The sequence below is a fragment of the Schistocerca piceifrons genome, chromosome 2 (genome assembly GCF_021461385.2).
Source record: "Schistocerca piceifrons isolate TAMUIC-IGC-003096 chromosome 2, iqSchPice1.1, whole genome shotgun sequence".
In the NCBI taxonomy this organism is placed as follows: Eukaryota; Metazoa; Arthropoda; class Insecta; order Orthoptera; family Acrididae; genus Schistocerca; species Schistocerca piceifrons.
In genome coordinates, this window is record NC_060139.1 from 341,009,063 (window position 1) to 341,026,262 (window position 17,200).

Here is a 17,200-nt window from a genome sequence, read left to right on the forward strand (position 1 = left end):
ATGAAATGGGAGATAAGATACTGCGTGAAGAGTTTGACAGAGCACTGAAAGACCTCAGTCGAAACAAGGCCCCGGGAGTAGACAACATTCCATTAGAACTACTGAAGGCCTTGGGAGAGCCAGTCATGACAAAACTCTACCATCTGGTGAGCAAGATGTATGAGACAGGCAAAATACCCTCAGACTTCAAAAAGAATATAATAATTCCAATCCCAAAGAAAGCAGGTGTTGACAGATGTGAAAATTACCGAACTATCAGTTTAATAAGTCACAGCTGCAAAATACTAACACGAATTCTTTACAGACGAATGGAAAAACTGGTAGAAGCCGACCTCGGGGAAGATCAGTTTGGATTCCATAGAAATGTTGGAACACGTGAGGCAATACTGACCTTATCTTAGTAGAAAGATTAAGGAAAGGCAAACCTACATTTCTAGCATTTGTAGACTTAGAGAAAGCTTTTGACAACGGTAACTGGAATACTCTCTTTCAAATTCTGAAGGTGGCAGGGGTAAAAAACAGGGAGCGAAAGGCTATTTACAATTTGTACAGAAACCATATGGCAGGTATAAGAGTCGAGGGGCATGAAAGGGAAGCAGTGGTTGGGAAAGGAGTGAGACAGGGTTGTAGCCTCTCCCCGATGTTATTCAATCTGTATATTGAGCAAGCAGTAAAGGAAACAAAAGAAAAATTCGGAGTAGGTATTAAAATTCATGGAGAAGAAGTAAAAACTTTGAGGTTCGCCGATGACATTGTAATTCTGTCAGAGACAGCAAAGGACTTGGAAGAGCAGTTGAACGGAATGGACAGTGTCTTGAAAGTAGGATATAAGATGCACATCAACAAAAGCAAAACGAGGATAATGGAATGTAGTCAAATTAAATCGGGTGATGCTGAGGGAATCAGATTAGGAAATGAGACACTTAAAGTAGTAAAGGAGTTTTGCTATTTAGGGAGTAATATAACTGATGATGGTCGAAGTAGAGAGGATATAAAATGTAGACTGGCAATGGCAAGCAAAGCGTTTCTGAAGAAGAGAAATTTGTTAACATCAAGTATATATTTAAGTGTCAGGAAGTCGTTTCTGAAAGTATTTGTATGGAGTGTAGCCATGTATGGAAGTGAAACATGGACGATAACCAGTTTGTACAAGAAGAGAATAGAAGCTTTCGAAATGTGGTGCTACAGAAGAATGCTGAAGATAAGGTGGGTAGATCACGTAACTAATGAGGAGGTATTGAATAGGATTGGGGAGAAGAGAAGTTTGTGGCACATCTTGACTAGAAGAAGGGATCGGTTGGTAGGACATGTTCTGAGGCATCAAAGGATCACAAATTTAGCATTGGAGTGCAGCGTGGAGGGTAAAAATCGTAGAGGGAGACCAAGAGATGAATACACTAAGCAGATTCAGAAGGATGTAGGTTGCAGTAGGTACTGGGAGATGAAGAAGCTTGCACAGGATAGAGTAGCATGGAGAGCTGCATCAAACCAGTCTCAGGACTGAAGACCACAACAACAACAGGCAAATTGGAACAACTTTATATGGAACATGATCGATTACAAGCTGAGAGGGATAGGCAATTGTTATCACAGTTAGCTCAGCGAGAACAAAATAATGAAAAATTGCTACCACATTACCTTGAGAAAATTTCCTCAGAGGTAAGTGAATTAAATAATTCCTGTCAGGGGCTGCCTGAACGAGTGAGCAACTTAGCTTCGGAGGTAAAGGCTATACAGACACCACAAACGACTTTGAAGGAGATGGTAGATTCAATCACGACTCGCTGGAGCAACTATAAGTTTCACAGCGAGAGTGTATTGAAAGTAATTTAGCCGAGTAGGCTGACAAAATCGAGAAAGAATTGCAGGAATACAATAGTACAACAGGCAGATGAAAAAGTAAACACTGGGATACAGCGGGTGACTGGGAGCGTTGACCTTGCTAATCGAGTAACGGAAACGCTGCAAACAGAAGTCGCACAACTGAGCGGTATGTTACGCACATAGCTGACACACTGGCAGCGCGAAGTGACAGAGCGTATTGCCAACTTAGAGCGCGAGGCGCTCGGCTGTCAAAACATAGAGAAAGCATCACGCCTACTCGTAAAGTGTATGGTAACGCACCGAGTATGGTTACTAATTATGTGTGCGGCTGGTCCCGGCGGAGGTTCGAGTCCTCCTTCGGGCATGAGTATGTGTGTGTTTGTCCTTAGGATAACTTAGGTTAAGTAGTGTGTAAGCTTAGGGACTGATGGCCTTTGCAGTTAAGTCCCATAAGATTTCACACACATTTGAACATTTTTACTAATTATGATCAACCGTATGATAGTGGCCGAAACAGCCACAGTCCTAAGAGTGTACCGACAATGCTACCTAGCATTACGGGGACGGACGTACTGGCACCGAACCTCATGATAGACGAAAGCCTTCTTAAACGTAGGCAATTCAGAAATTTTAATAACGAAAATAAATCGGTTCACCCAGTCATTTTCATTGAAATTTTTAGGAATATCTTGGCCAGTATGTGAACAGAAAAGCCAAAAGTTCAGTTTATTGTATCTCATATACAGGGAGATCCTGGACTTTGGGCAAATGAGGCAATAGTTAGGTGTCACAATAATGAGCAATTTGAAAAGGCTTTCTTAGGCAAGAATTGGTCACCGAATATTCAGGAGAGGTTAAGAAACGAAGTTTACTGTCCACAAATGTGTCATTCCAGGCATAGTAGCCTAAGGAGTATTTAGAGAAATACATTAGTAAGACCACGTACTGGGATGAGCCAATGGCTAGTAAAGATGTGATCAGGTTGCTAAAGTTAGGCTGCCAGGACATATCAAAGATAAGTTAATTAATGTTGACGAGGAAGATTTTAAAAAATACGTATCAGTAATAGACAAGATTGATTTGGCACTAGAGGAAACGAAGGCATGAAAAAGTGATACAAATCATTCGTCTTCTCCTCAAAAAAATGGCAATAGAAATAACAAACAAGGCCACAGTAATAACAATGGTAAATGTTATGATCAGCCAACCAGTAATGGAAGGCGAGCGAATGGGGATGGTTATCCGCAACTTTTCTCGAGAACTTTTGAGAGCAGCATTGAATAGCTTATAAGAAAAAAAAACTGACTTTGTCGTCTCCTTGTAAAACTTATACAAACTACGATGCTACGTGAAAATTCCAATAGAAATGATTCCTCACTATCAGCTGTCCGAAACTGGAGATACAAACTGTTTGACGTTGATGATTGAAGCAGCAGAAACAAAATGTGGGAGTGGTCTCATGAGTTTCTCAGCGTTAGTATTGCTGCGAGTGTATACGTTGGCAGCGTGCTGTGCGATGCAGGGTGTGGCCGCACTGCTACAGTGAGGGCGTGAGCTGCGATGCGTTGCGCAGAGGAAGGCGCTGCTCCCTGGGTGTGCTCGAGTAGCCGTGCCAAACTGCACCGGAAAATTCGCACCGCGAATCTGGGATATTTGTCAGCATTCCGAAGCGTAGGGCGCTGGACGTGTTCCCAGGGAAAGCTGCTGGCGGTGCCCGGCGTAGAACCACGTACTCTGCGAGGAGGAGGAGGGGGAGGAGGAGGGGGCCGTGTACTTTGCGGGCAGGTGCCGTTATTGCACCACGACACCTGGGTCCAGGTGCCGCTCTGCTTTCTCGAGCCGGCCAGAGTGATCGAGCGGTTCTAGGCGCTTCAGTCTGGAACCGCGCGACCGCTACGGTCGCAGGTTCGAATCCTGCCACGGGCATGGATGTGTGTGGTGTCCTTAGGGTAGTTAGGTTTAAGTAGTTCTAAGTTCTAGGGGACTGATGGCCTCAGATGTTAAGTCCCATAGCGCTCAGAGCCATTTGAAACATTTTTGCTTTCTCGAGACAGACCGTCTGTAGAGCACTTGCTACAGGAGCGTCGCTTTATTGTCCAATTATTCGCTGCTTCAGCATTGCATTAGTATACGTTTCGAACTTCTCTTCTAGGAAGTATATAATTTTGACACTAAGGTTACTGGACACTGTGGTTCAAAAAGGAAACACTAGTTTCAAAATTCTGTCGGAGAAAAAATTGTGTGATGTGGAAACGCCGTTTTATACGATTATCTCGTACCTGGAATAAATGAGAAGAATTCCCTTACATATGCCACCGGGAAAAAAATTCATACCTTCAAGCACAAGGTAATTTTATTAACAATGAGCTGACGTAGTTCATGATTGTAGGAGTATACGATAAATTCGGACTAAATTAAACACAGTAGCCACAGCAAGAGGTGCCCAAACATTCGCATCAATACACGCAACGTAGGCCTATATTCTCGCATGCACACGATCATAAAGGAACCGAACGGCATCCTGCGATAGTGTCCGAAGCACCTTGCGCCTTTTGTTGCAATTCGGCAGTGGTTCTTGTAGAACCTGGAGGGCGAGTAAGTTTCCACTTCCTCATGTCGCATACCTGTTCAGCTGGCGACAGATCTGACCTTTCTAGATAGGGCTGTTGTTGTACATCACGAAGAGCACGCCGTGTCGTAGCAGCCGTATGGGGACGTCCATTGTTCTTATGAAAATGCGCATAATCTTTATGTTAGAGAAATGGCGGTAGCTTGGGACAACAGGCTGCAAAAACACTAAATACGACCGGGAGTTGTAACTGAAGCTCCGCCCCCCCCCTCCCTTCCACCACCACCTCCACACATACACCATGAAGCCTAAGATGGGAACAGTCTGTCGTAGGCGACTGCAGTATGCAATAGACATTGAAACGGCTACTCCGTTTGTAAAAGTCAGAAAATACGATTCCATTGAGAAAATGTCCCGGACCAAAATTTTCATACATAAAATTTATTATAAAATTCATTCATCTCAGGTTTTTTTCATCCCTCGGTACTTACTCCCTGTAAATACAAAGGCACCTAATTTGTACTGCAATTTTACAACAGCTTCAATCATTCTAAAGATATTCATCATTCCAATAATTGAGAAACATTCCGTGTAAACTATTTTAAAAAATAGAATTCGCTTTAGGCAAATATATAAGAAACGCAGGCATTTACTTTAACAGTTAAAACAAACTTTCAATAAAACCGGGCACTGGAACAAATTTCAAGGGAACAACTGTCATCATAAAATGATGTTCAAAGCAAGTCACTCCTGAACAAACATAACTTAACCAACATTGATTGCCTATAGAACTTATTCGAAGATTCTCAAAATGGCCAATTACAGTTCATAGGTCATGACAAAATAAAACTTATCAGTTACTATAGAAGTCCACCTAGACACCTTCAGGCCACAAATATTGCATTCAACTTTAGCCCACACACAAATTATCCTAGAAAAGAACTAGGGAAAAGGTTACAAAAACCAGCATATCCAGTTTACAAACAGTAATGGTTTTGTAAATAGTCTTAACGGGTTTAGCGTCTGATGACCTTGTGCAAATTCCACAATATTTCCTCTAAGCAACTGTCCGACATCTTCAGGTGGTTCAACCTTGCTGGTGGCTACGTACGACTGACGGCATCCGCACCTCGACGCCCTGTATATAGAACACGCTGGCGAAAAATGCGCAGACGCGGAAATCACGCATGCGTAATGATTTGCAGATACTGCAGATGCGCCATACTAAAACGCCCCCTGCCGAAATGACGAGCCTGTTATCGAAAAAAAACTTAATTTTCTCGTCGTGATTTAACAGCAGCCAATTCAGGGTCCCAGGCTGTGCTCAGTTGAAATTCCGCATCCCTGTTGATGAGATGTATTGCTTCTTTAATGACGCAATCATAGAAAGATGCCGAGGATAAAACTTCCGTCTTTTCATAAATCATGCGATGTTCTATATTCAGACAGTGTTCTGCAACTTTCGAACATACCAGCAGGGAAATTCTGAAGAGTAATGGGTTTCCTTTTAAAAATCAGTACAGGCTTGTTTTGATTGCGCTCTTTTCCCTTCGGCCGGACACAGAATGGTCAAGCCTGCCCCCCCTCGCCGTCACCTAAACAAACCCGCGATCGTTTCGTTATTCGTAAAGGCTGTCAAAATATTTGTTGACAAACGTGTGATATTTTCAAGTGTGCTTTTCGCCTTCCAAACCGAAACTGGGAAGAAGCCAAGAGATTGTGTGATTCCAGCCGCCACTCCAGTGGGCGTTCCATTATTTTCTTAATACAAAGAGCACGGTCGGTACAAAGCTGACTTACTACTATCTTTTCTTCTTTTCAAGATTGAGACAACTATGTGTTACGTATCTTAGATCAGTGGGTTTTAATAGTGCCTGGAGAGGCCTCGAGGGCTGTCCATGGTAGAGTAAACTGCCCTCTTCAGTTCTACTAAGGTAAACGGAAAAGCCAGGCAGTCTTCAACGTGGAGGTGTCCTGGTGGACCTCAATGTAGTCGAGGACGTACCGAGGGAGAAGAGATTCTGCCAGCGAATTCCTCTAAAACCAAGAAGCTTCCGTCGTTAGAATGTGACAAGGCCGTTTTTCTTGACTTTATTGATTTTTAGCCAGAATTCTGTGATACTACATTCCATAGTTAACCAAGAGCAAAAATTTTATCCAACGTAGCTAGAGAACTTTCTTAACCAGTGCATTTACTCTCTTGTATTTTAAGGAAGTACGGAGTGTTCTTTGCTTGCGATAACCACTCAACACAACTCGATGTCGTGCCACTGCCTGAGAGCAGCGGGTGGATTCCTGACATCAATAAAGTGGAAGGACGGTGCCCATTCTGTGAAAGTTAAGTAATTTCCGTGTATGCCCTTACCTCCTTACCTCTAAATCTTCCCCTTCTCGCCCCCCCCCCCCTCCCGCCGGTAGGATTCATACAATTACCACACATAATTGGTTGCAGATTGCAGTTGTTCAAAAATCAATTGCTTAAAATCTGATCAGTGAATTTCGGCTAACAATAATTGCTTATACAGTGACTGTTAATTGTTTCTAACAACTCTGTATTTTGCTGTCTACTGAATGACAGGGGGTTCATTTTTAATAGCAGCTGTTTAAAAGTCATTTGTTTAAAATACGATCAGTGAAGCTTGGCTATCTGTAACTGTGTACCTAGTTACCATTAATTCTCTTTGAAATTCTGTATTTTGCTGTTTACTGAGTTTCACTGGGTTCATAATTAATAGTAGCTATTTGAAAATTGTTTGCTTAAGAACTTATCAGGGAATTTTGGTTAACTGTAGCTAACTATATTAGGAACTGTTAATTGTTTTTAAAATTCTGTGCCTCTACTGTCTACTGAGTGGCAGTGGATTCATTATTAATGGTAGATGTCAAAAGGTCATTTAATTTAAAAGAAATGTTCAGTGAATTTTGCTAACTGTAGTTAATTGTTTTTAAAATTCTGTGCTTTTGCTGTATAATTAATGGCTGGTGTCTCATAATTAGTGACAGCTGTTTAAAAATCATTTTCTTAAGTCTCTTCAGTCAGTTTTACTGCCGATTGTTTTTAAAACTAGTTCGACTTTAATGAAGGCAAGTTACATTTTAAAGACAACGAACGCTGAAGCAGTTATGTGCGGACCCCAGTCCTTCCATTTGGGAGAACCGACCACAAATCTTCCAACCTAAGTTCCTAGTTAACATGGGGAAAGAGTACAGTGTCATAATAACGCTGGCCGGTGGCTGTACCATGTTCAGGGATTCAGTTATCAATACGCCTAGGCACTTCAGTCCGGAACCACGCGACTGCTACGATCGCAGGTTCGAATCCTGCCCCGGGCATGGATGTGTGTGATGTCCTTAGGTTAGTTAAGTTTACGTAGTTCTAGGGGATTGATGACCTCAGATGTTAAGTCCCATAGTGCTCAGAGCCATTTGAATACGCCTATGCAACATTATATCTCCCCACATCGTATTACCTGGACCACCAAAACGATCATGTTCGACATTCCCCGTGGGTGACCTCTCGTCATATGAAGGAACAGTAGTTGTGTCGAAGATGATTAATATGGTGGCCTGGTATTAGAGTGTAAGAAGGCATAATATAGCCTGGGCGTACTAATCTGCACATCTTTGAACACGGCCAAAGTTATCGTGACACTGTACTCCTTCCTCATATGTCACTTTGCAGGACTGAATTCGGCCCTGACTTCATTTTCATGAGTGTCAGTATGTGACTGCATCGAAAGTGCAGATGGAGGAACTCTCAGAGAATATTCAACGAATGGAGTGGCCTGCGCCTTACGCCGTCTTAAATCCCATCGAACACTTGTGGGATCCAGTGGAAATACGTACTGGAGCACGTTCGTATGCACCAACGACCATGCAGCAATCGTCAACAGTGCTGATGGAGTAATGGATCTCCCCACTACAAGAACCTGTTACCAATTTTGAGATCAGATTGGGAGCACGCACTGCCGCCATACTGACCACACATTATTAAGAACCGTATCCTGTCTTTTGTAATGTCCATCATAAATCTCGGTGATTCAGTGTAATTATTGCTTCGAATAAAATTGTCAATCTTTCATTAACCTTCTGCGCTATACAGTAGCAGCTCTTTGTGTGTATGGTCGAAGTTTGATCGAGTGGTGTTGCTTGGCAACGGCAAATTATGCAGAACTTACTTTCGTTTTTCACATCAGTGTACTTCTTACCATTATCGTGGATACATTAATGTTGCTATCTTTCTTCAGTGTGTCGGTCATACTGAATATGAGGAAGCTGTACTATTGTGTGACACAACACGCGGCTGGGCAAGAGCCTGGGAATGCAAGAGGCAGAAGATACCCGAGCCCTGGACGCGCGCACAGTCCGGGAGGAGCCGCACAGCCGCCAGGCCGGGCGAGTAATGAGAGCTGCAGGCAGCCGATAGCGGGCCGCCATTGGCTGGCGGGTCGTAAACCCGGCACAGCGGCCGCCGCCGCCGCCGCCTCTGCCCTCGCCCGGGGACTCGCAGGCAGCAGGCGTCCGCTGCTAGCTGGCACTCCCCAGACACCGACACCGGCAGAGTGCTCTCTAATTAAAACTACATTGCCTCCCGTTCACGCCTGAACGCTGTAAAGACGGCGTGCAATAAACGTCGAACTGCCGCGAAGCGCACTATACGCAAGAGTGTCAAGAGGACGACTAGTGGGAACTAGTATCCCACAAGATACTATATTAGGCCCCCATATTAAGACCTCTCATTAGCAACATGATCATTTCCAAATTTCGTTTTATTTGCAGATGACACAAACATTCCACAAACAGCAAATCAAGTTTATACATATTCAGATACAGAGGTATGTATTAATAAAATTTTCTCTGGCTTCCAGCCGCGTCAGGTGGTTAAAATCCCACGAGCTTTCGACCGAGCTCTCCCCGGTCACTGTCAAGTGGTAAGACTGACTGCTGTCTCGCCGTGGCCGCGTCGTTATGTAGGCGCACTGTTGGCTGTGACGTCACTAGAGCTCTCTTCCTCACCATATATGGTGATATTTTCATCCCGCATCTGTTGCACCCGTTTCAACCTCGCGATGGCCGGGTCCCAGCCTGTGCTGAGCTGCAAACCGCCGTCCTTGTTGATGGTGTTTTCAGAGGTTTTTGTTTCAATAGCTTCTTTTATGACGCTATCTCAAAATCCCTTCGTCCTCATAACGACAGATGTTTCGTCAAATAGAATTCGGTGTCCAGTGCATTCAGAACGCCACGTTTTTGTACCGGATAGTGGTGGCTCAGAGCGTGCAGATATCTTGTCCATCGTGCTAAAGGCGTCTCAGACGTTGAAAGTCTGCCAGTAGAACTGAACCACCTCCAAAAAGTCTTCCTGTAAAACAGGTACAGCCACGGACAGGTGTCACAGGCTATATCTAGTGTGACACACAAGAAACACACCAACAGAGAAGAGAAAACAACCGAAGAAGAAAGCAAAAACTTATGTTTTTGCCTATCTGTGATACAGTGTCAGGAAAGATCAGCCGGCTCCTGAATAGGTATAACATTTCATCGGTGTTCAGGTCCTCAGCAAAAATTCGACAGCTCATGAGGCCTGCGAAGGACGAGCTAGGGCTTAGAACGCCTGGAGTGTACAAGATACCATGTCAGTGTGGCTGTTACTATGTCGGCCAAACAGTACGCACTGTGGAGCAACGCCGGACGGAACACGAGAGGTACTTACGCCTACGCTATCCAGAATAATCAGCCGTGGCAGAACACGCCTTAGAAAATGGATACCGAATTCTATTCGACGAAACATCTGTCGTTATGAGGACGAAGGGATTTTGAGATAGCGTCATAAAAGAAGCTATTGAAATAAAAACCTCTGAAAACACCATCAACAAGGACGGCGGTTTGCAGCTCAGCACAGGCTGGGACCTGGCCATCGCGAGGTTGAAGCGGGCGCGGCAGATGCGGGATGAAAACATTACCGTATATGGCGAGGAAGAGAGCACTAGTGACGTCACAGCCAACAGTGCGACTATATAACGACGCGGCCACGGTGACACAGCAGTCAGTCTTACCACTTGACAGTGACCGGGGAGAGCTCGGTCGAAAGCTCGTGGGATTTTAACCACCTGACGCGGCTGGAAGCCAGAGAAAATTTTATTAATTCATATCGCCGCGAAACCATGCATTCATACAGAGATATATAAACAGGCAGAATACGGCGCCGCGGTCGGCATCGCCTGGATAAGACAACAAGTGTCTGGTGCAGTTGTTAGATCCGTTACTGTTGCCACAATGGCACGTTATCAAGATTTAAGTGAGTTTGAACGTAGTGTTATAGTCGGTGCACAAGCGATTGGACAAATCATCTCCTAGGTAGCGATGGAGTGGGGATATTCCCGTACGACTATTTCACGAGTGTACCGTGAATATCAGGAATCCGCCGAAACATCAGATCTCCGACATCGCTGCGGCCGGAAAAAGATCCTGCAAGAACGGGACCAACGACGACTGAAGAGAATCGTTCAACGTGACAAAAGTGCAACCCTTTCACAAATTGCTGCAGATTTCAATGCTCGGCCGTCAACAAGTGTTAGCGTGTGAACCATTCAACGAAACATCGTCGGTATAGGCTTTCGGAGCCGAACGCCCACTCGTGCACCCTTGATGACTGCACGACACAAAGCTTTACGCCTCGTCTGGACCTGCCAACATCGACATTGGACCGTTGATGACTGGATACATGTTGCTTGGTCGGACGAGTCTCGTTTCAAATTATATCGAGCGGATGGACCTGTGCGGGTATGGAAACAACCTCATGAATCTGCGGACCCTGCATGTCAGCAGGGGACTGTTCAAGCTGGTGGAGGCTCTGTAATGGAGTGGGGCGTGTGCAGTTGGAGTCATGTGGGACCCGTGGTACGTCTAGATACGACTGACAGGTGAGACGTACGTAAGGATCCTGTGTGATCACCTGCATCCATTAATGCCCATTGCTCATTCCATAAGAATTGCTACAGAGTGGATCTAAGAACACTCTTCTGAGTTTAAACACTTTCGTTGGCCACCAAACTCCCAGAAATGAACACACTGAGCATATCTGGGATGCCTTGCAACTTGATGCTCAGAAGAGATCTCCACCCCCTCGTACTCTTACGTATTTATGGACAGCTCTGTAGGTTTCACTGTGTCAGTTCCCTCCAGCACTACTTCAGACATTAGCTGAGTCCATGCTACGTCGTGTTGCGGCAGTTCTGCGTGCTTGCCGGGGCCCTACACGATGTTACAGGTGTACCAGTTTCGTCGGCTCTACAGTGTGATTTTTACGGGATCTAGCCAATTCTTTGGGACTAAACTTTAAAAAGACAGAGTATATATAATTCAGGACTTGTGTTTCCCCTCAGTATATGTCTAAAATATGACGACAAGCGGGTAAAAGATGTTGACAGTGATAAATTCTTGGGATTACTACTTGAAAAATATTTCAGATGGAAGCAGCATATCACAGAACTCCTGTAGCGCCTAAACAAAACTGTATTTGCAATACGGATGTTGTCAGACATAGGGGACATAAAAATAAAAAGACTAGTATACTCCGACTACTTCAACAACGTCATAGCAGGCCGCTGTGGCCGAGCGGTTCTAGGTGCTTCAGTCCGGAACCGCGCTGCTGCTACGGTCGCAGGTTCGAATCCTGCCTCGGGCATGGATGTGTGTGATGTCCTTAGGTTAGTTAGGTTTAAGTAGTTCGAAGTCTAGGGGACTGATGACCTCAGATGTAAAGTCCCATAGTGCTCAGAGCCATTTGAACAACATCTTAAGAGACTATTTTCTGGTGGAGCTCATCAAGCCAAGCTGAAGTTATCCGAGACGAATTCTTTTTGTCATGAACTCACGAATGTCCTACCCAGATCTGTTCAGTAAACTGGGGAGGCTAACAACTGCTATCCACTGCATTTGTTCCTTAACGCAATTCGTCATAAATTATAAATTTCATTTCAGATAACCAGCTCAGTTCATGGGATCAATACTAGAAATAAGGCAATTGTTCAGAAGATTTGAAGTCACTTACCTTGATCCAGAAAGGTGCATCTTATTCAGGAACATACATTTTCAATAACTTGCCAGCAGCTAAAAAAAGTTTGTTCACTGTATGAGGAGCTAAATCAAGTTATTAGTAGACAACGTCTACTGTATAGACGAACTTACTAGTAGAGCAGATTGATGCTACATTATTAATAACACCAAATACTGTGAGCATTGTGTAAAATCAGCCTTTTGAGCATCTTCAGCACATTATGGAATCGATTGTTTCTTGAGGATCATGCTCAGCGCCATGTGGAGTGAACTGTCACATGCAACTAGCACCCGAGAGGAAATATGCCGGAAGAAAACAGTTCCAAGGCGTGAACTGTGAAATCACAAGTAACTTTAATAACATAATAGCAATGTCCCAGTCACTGTGTGACTCGACGGTTCGGATTATTAGAGGTAAAGCGATCTGAACGAATGTCGTAACTATAGTGCTCCATCTAACCACGTTTAAAATGACGAAGTAATTTTGAGAACTTACGAAGTGACATTTCGAGGTTGTATTGAAGATTGTACGTCGTAAAGCAAATATCTCTTACGAAAATTTAAAAACTGCATATGTAAATTTATACACTTTTTCCCTTCTTGTGAGAGAAAAGACAGACACTATTATACTCTTTAGGTATTGGTCTGTTCGTTTATAACATGAGTTCGCTATGAACAGCTTTGTATCATTTCCTGTACAATACAGTGGAATGTCACAAATGGTAATACCAGTTATAAATTAGTAAGCAACCAGTTTGAGCGGTTCGACGGCGACCGCGACTTCAGTTCTTCATATCACTGAGATGAAATCCGTTTTCTCGATGGCGAGTGACCAACTTTTTGTCATTAAATTTTTCTGCTTCATCATCATCAATCTCAACCATTAAAAATTCACTGCTGAAGACGTGCCTCTTCCATACTTCTTCACACATTACGTTCTTGAAGTGTCCGCATCCAAGTTTGTCCTGCCAGTTTCTTTATATTCTCAATCCAGCTTCCAGTAGGTCGTCCTCTCGGTCTTTTCTTATCGCAAAGAATCCCACATACAATCTGCTTAGTCAGTTTTCCCATCATTTCGGAACGCGACATGCCCAGCTCATCTCGCCCTCGCCTCCTGTCCTTTCATTCATTTTTCCGTTCCTTCATGTTATGCCCAACATGACTCTTGAGATCGCTCGTTAGGTAATACTCAGTTTTTGAATTGTTTCACTTCGATGAGTTAGCATTGACAGTATACTTGGTTGTAGTCTTGCCGTTCAAGTCACATTTTTAATTTACTTCTTAATACATAATTAAGATTTCCAGGCGAATTACAAATCACTTTTACCCTCCTGTTTCTTTCTTTAAGGGCCCGTTGCTTATCGTCTTCAGTTGTCCTGAATATACAAATGCGCCAATTGTCTCTATAGCTAAATGAATAATCTTTCCTCTTTGTCCTATCGTCATAGAGATTCTTCATTCTTTTGTCTTATTGTACGAGGGTGTGCTGAAAAGTAATGCCTCCAAATTTTTTATGTGAAAACTCTTAAAGCTTTTGAAATAAAACAAGCGTTATTAACATTCTACATCTTTATTTTTGATGCCAGCATCTTTATTTCTCAACGTAGGCACCTTGGCGACGAACACAGTTCTCCCAACGAGAGACCACTTTGCGGATACCGTCACTGTAGAATGTTTGACTTTGTTGACTGAACCACAACCTCACCTCTGCTGGCACCGTTTCATCACTGTCACCTCGAAGCTGTTATTTAAGTTTTGGAAACCGATAAAAATCGAATGGGGACTGTAAAGAGGATGATGGATGACAGGGAACCCAAGGTCTCGGACTGCTGAAAATGTTGCAGCGCTCGTGTGTGGTCTGGCGTTGTCATGCTGAAGGATAGTGTGCTCCGTGTGTGGACGAACTCTTCGAATTCGAAACTCGATTACAGCACGCCGTTCTGCATGCACTGACATAGTTACGTTACGCATCGCCATGTTACACAGCACAATTTGGAGCCCTCTAGAGTCAGAGCGGAGAGACGTGAAGAATAAAAATGTATAATGTTAGTAGCGTTTCTTTTGTTGAAAAAGCTTTAGGAGTTTTCACATAAATAATTCGGGTGCGCTATTTTTTAGCACGCCCTTGTAATTAATCTTCAGGACTACTGTCACACTTGCTCCCCCCATTACCTCCATCCTTTGCTGAAGTTATTCTCCTCAACACATGGTTAAAAATTCTTCTCACCATACCCACAACTTTTCATTCGAAGACTTTATTAGTTAAATAGCGCATCTGTTAAAGAATAATATGGAAAACGACTATCATTATCACCGTAAATTAACCTCAATGATGATGGGAAATCCAGAGCAACAAGAGCTGTACAATGGTTTGCTAAAGAGTGAAATATCGCCCATTACTATTCCTACGCGCCTAACCTGTCTCGATCTTAATAAAGAGTCTATCACAGTCGGAACATATCATTAACGCAGTAAAGCGCTGTAGTTTACAATTGGATTCACAATGCGCCAGCTTTTCTGTTCTGAGGTATTCGCCATCAAGTGTACCACTATAATTAATAAAATACCACTACTGACAAAAACGTACGCCAATCGTTTGACGGTCCTCTCCCTTTGGTACAGACTGGTACATTGCCTTGATTATATTTACCAGTACCAGAAGTGGCAGTGGCTGACATTTGAAATGCCTGCCATGTTAGTCAGAAGCCAGTCACATTATAGTGTGTACAGCACTACTCATGAAAGAAAAGGACGTATTTACGAGTGTAATTGAAGGGGTTACACTTCGCTGACATTCAGTGCTAAGCACGATCACTCCAGAAACAAACAAGAAAAGCTGCTCCGTTTGATTCATAGGATTTCAGACGTAGGAAAGGCACTTGAAGTCGTTAAGTGGACGGATCAACGGTAAGATGTACTTGAACATCGCAATCCTTAATCCAATGACATTGTAGTTTTGTGGTGTAGCTTATAGACTGATAAACAACTACATGGCGGGATTCAGAGGAAATCTCATTTTTGGAAATCATTTTTGTTTCGCTGCATCGATGTGACTAACCTATAGAAAATGCGAAATTAAGAGAACGAACAGTTCTCAATAAGGTTTTTCGGTTTTTTCGGGGTACAAACGCGACAGAAAGTGGTTTCTTCACCACTTTTATCCAAAGACCATCGAATTCAGTGACGACTTACATGCTACAAGAAAGGGAGTCTATGAGGTGAGTAATAAATCATTTTCTGCCACCTTCTGGCAGGCAGCTATAGCGACGTACCAAAGATCATTGCGCGTTCTTTGAGCGGGGTCGGGCCAGTTTTCTCACATAAGGTCAGGTGCAGAAGGACAAGAGAAATTTCATTCTGTTACGTACACCACTCCTGTACCACAGCTGACATGGTCATTGGAAACTCATACTGATACTTTCTGGCAATTTAAATCTCGAGTACTGGACGGGACGAGAACCTTGGACCTATGTCTATTGCCAGCTGCATTCCACCAATCGAGCTACCCAGGCAGGACTCACGGCCCGCCATCGCAACTTCATTTCCACCAGTACCTCTTCCCGTGCCTTCCAGATGTCTCAGTTCTCCGGCATATCTTGCGTGCCCAGCTCTCCTCGAAGTTCGGAGGAGGAGGAGGAGATTAATGTTCAACATCATGTCGACAACGAGGTCATTAGACGGAGATCAAACTCGAAATAGGTAAGGATGGGAAAGTCCGTATCTTTTCAAAGGAACCATCCCGGCATTTGCCTGAAGCGATTTAGGGAAATCACCGACAACTTAAATGAGGATGGCTGGAGGCGGGTTTGAACCGGCGTCCTATCGACTGCGAATCTAGTATGATAACCCCTGCCCCACCTCACTCGGTTGGAAGTTGGAAGGTAGGGAAAGTGGTACTGGCGCAAGTAAAGCTGTGAGTGCGGACCGTAAGTCGTACTTGGACAGCTAAGTCGGTAGAGCGTGTACCGACACGTGGTACATACTATTAAATCGTGCGACGACAAGTCGGACACAAAACGAAGTAAAATGAAAATTGTGAAACTTTAAATTATTGAAATATCACGGGGGGGCTCTGAAAATGTGCGTGTAATTAACGGTCAGAACGGTAATTTGTAATGAAACGAATTAATAAAAAAGGCAAAAGATTCTATAAGATAACTGTATAGAATCTATGTAGCAATGTAATTGTTCTTTTATTTGCTGGTGCAAGAAACCAAAAGGCCATTTACACACACAACCTTTTCTAGCCTTGAAGAAAATGCACGCTACTGCGGTCATTTTGCATTGTAAGTTGTGAATTATAAATAATATATTGTAATTTATGCTAATTATGCATTTTTCTGTCATGTATATAGTGACCTTACTGCAGAAGTAAAAATAAGGTTTGTTTTCAAGGTTTTCAGTACGCTGGATAAGCAATGGCCGAACAGTCGACCATTCTTCACAGACATCTTGCATAGGAATAATTTCATTCTAATTTCATTGCGTTCTCTCATCAACGGACGCTTTAAAAGACTCGCTTCATAATTACTAAAGAAAAGAAAGTGCATAAATTATTTCGTACTAAAGTAAAAACTAAAAACTTTTAGTTCAGTACAGACAAGACCGCTTCTCAGCAAAACAAAGATTATTTCGTTTAAAAAACGAAATAGTTTCTTCAATTCAAATTTTTTTAAAATTAATTTCGCTACGATAAAGATATCCTACGGCAATATTTCAATGCGATAACACGAAATATAAGCCGTGAGATTA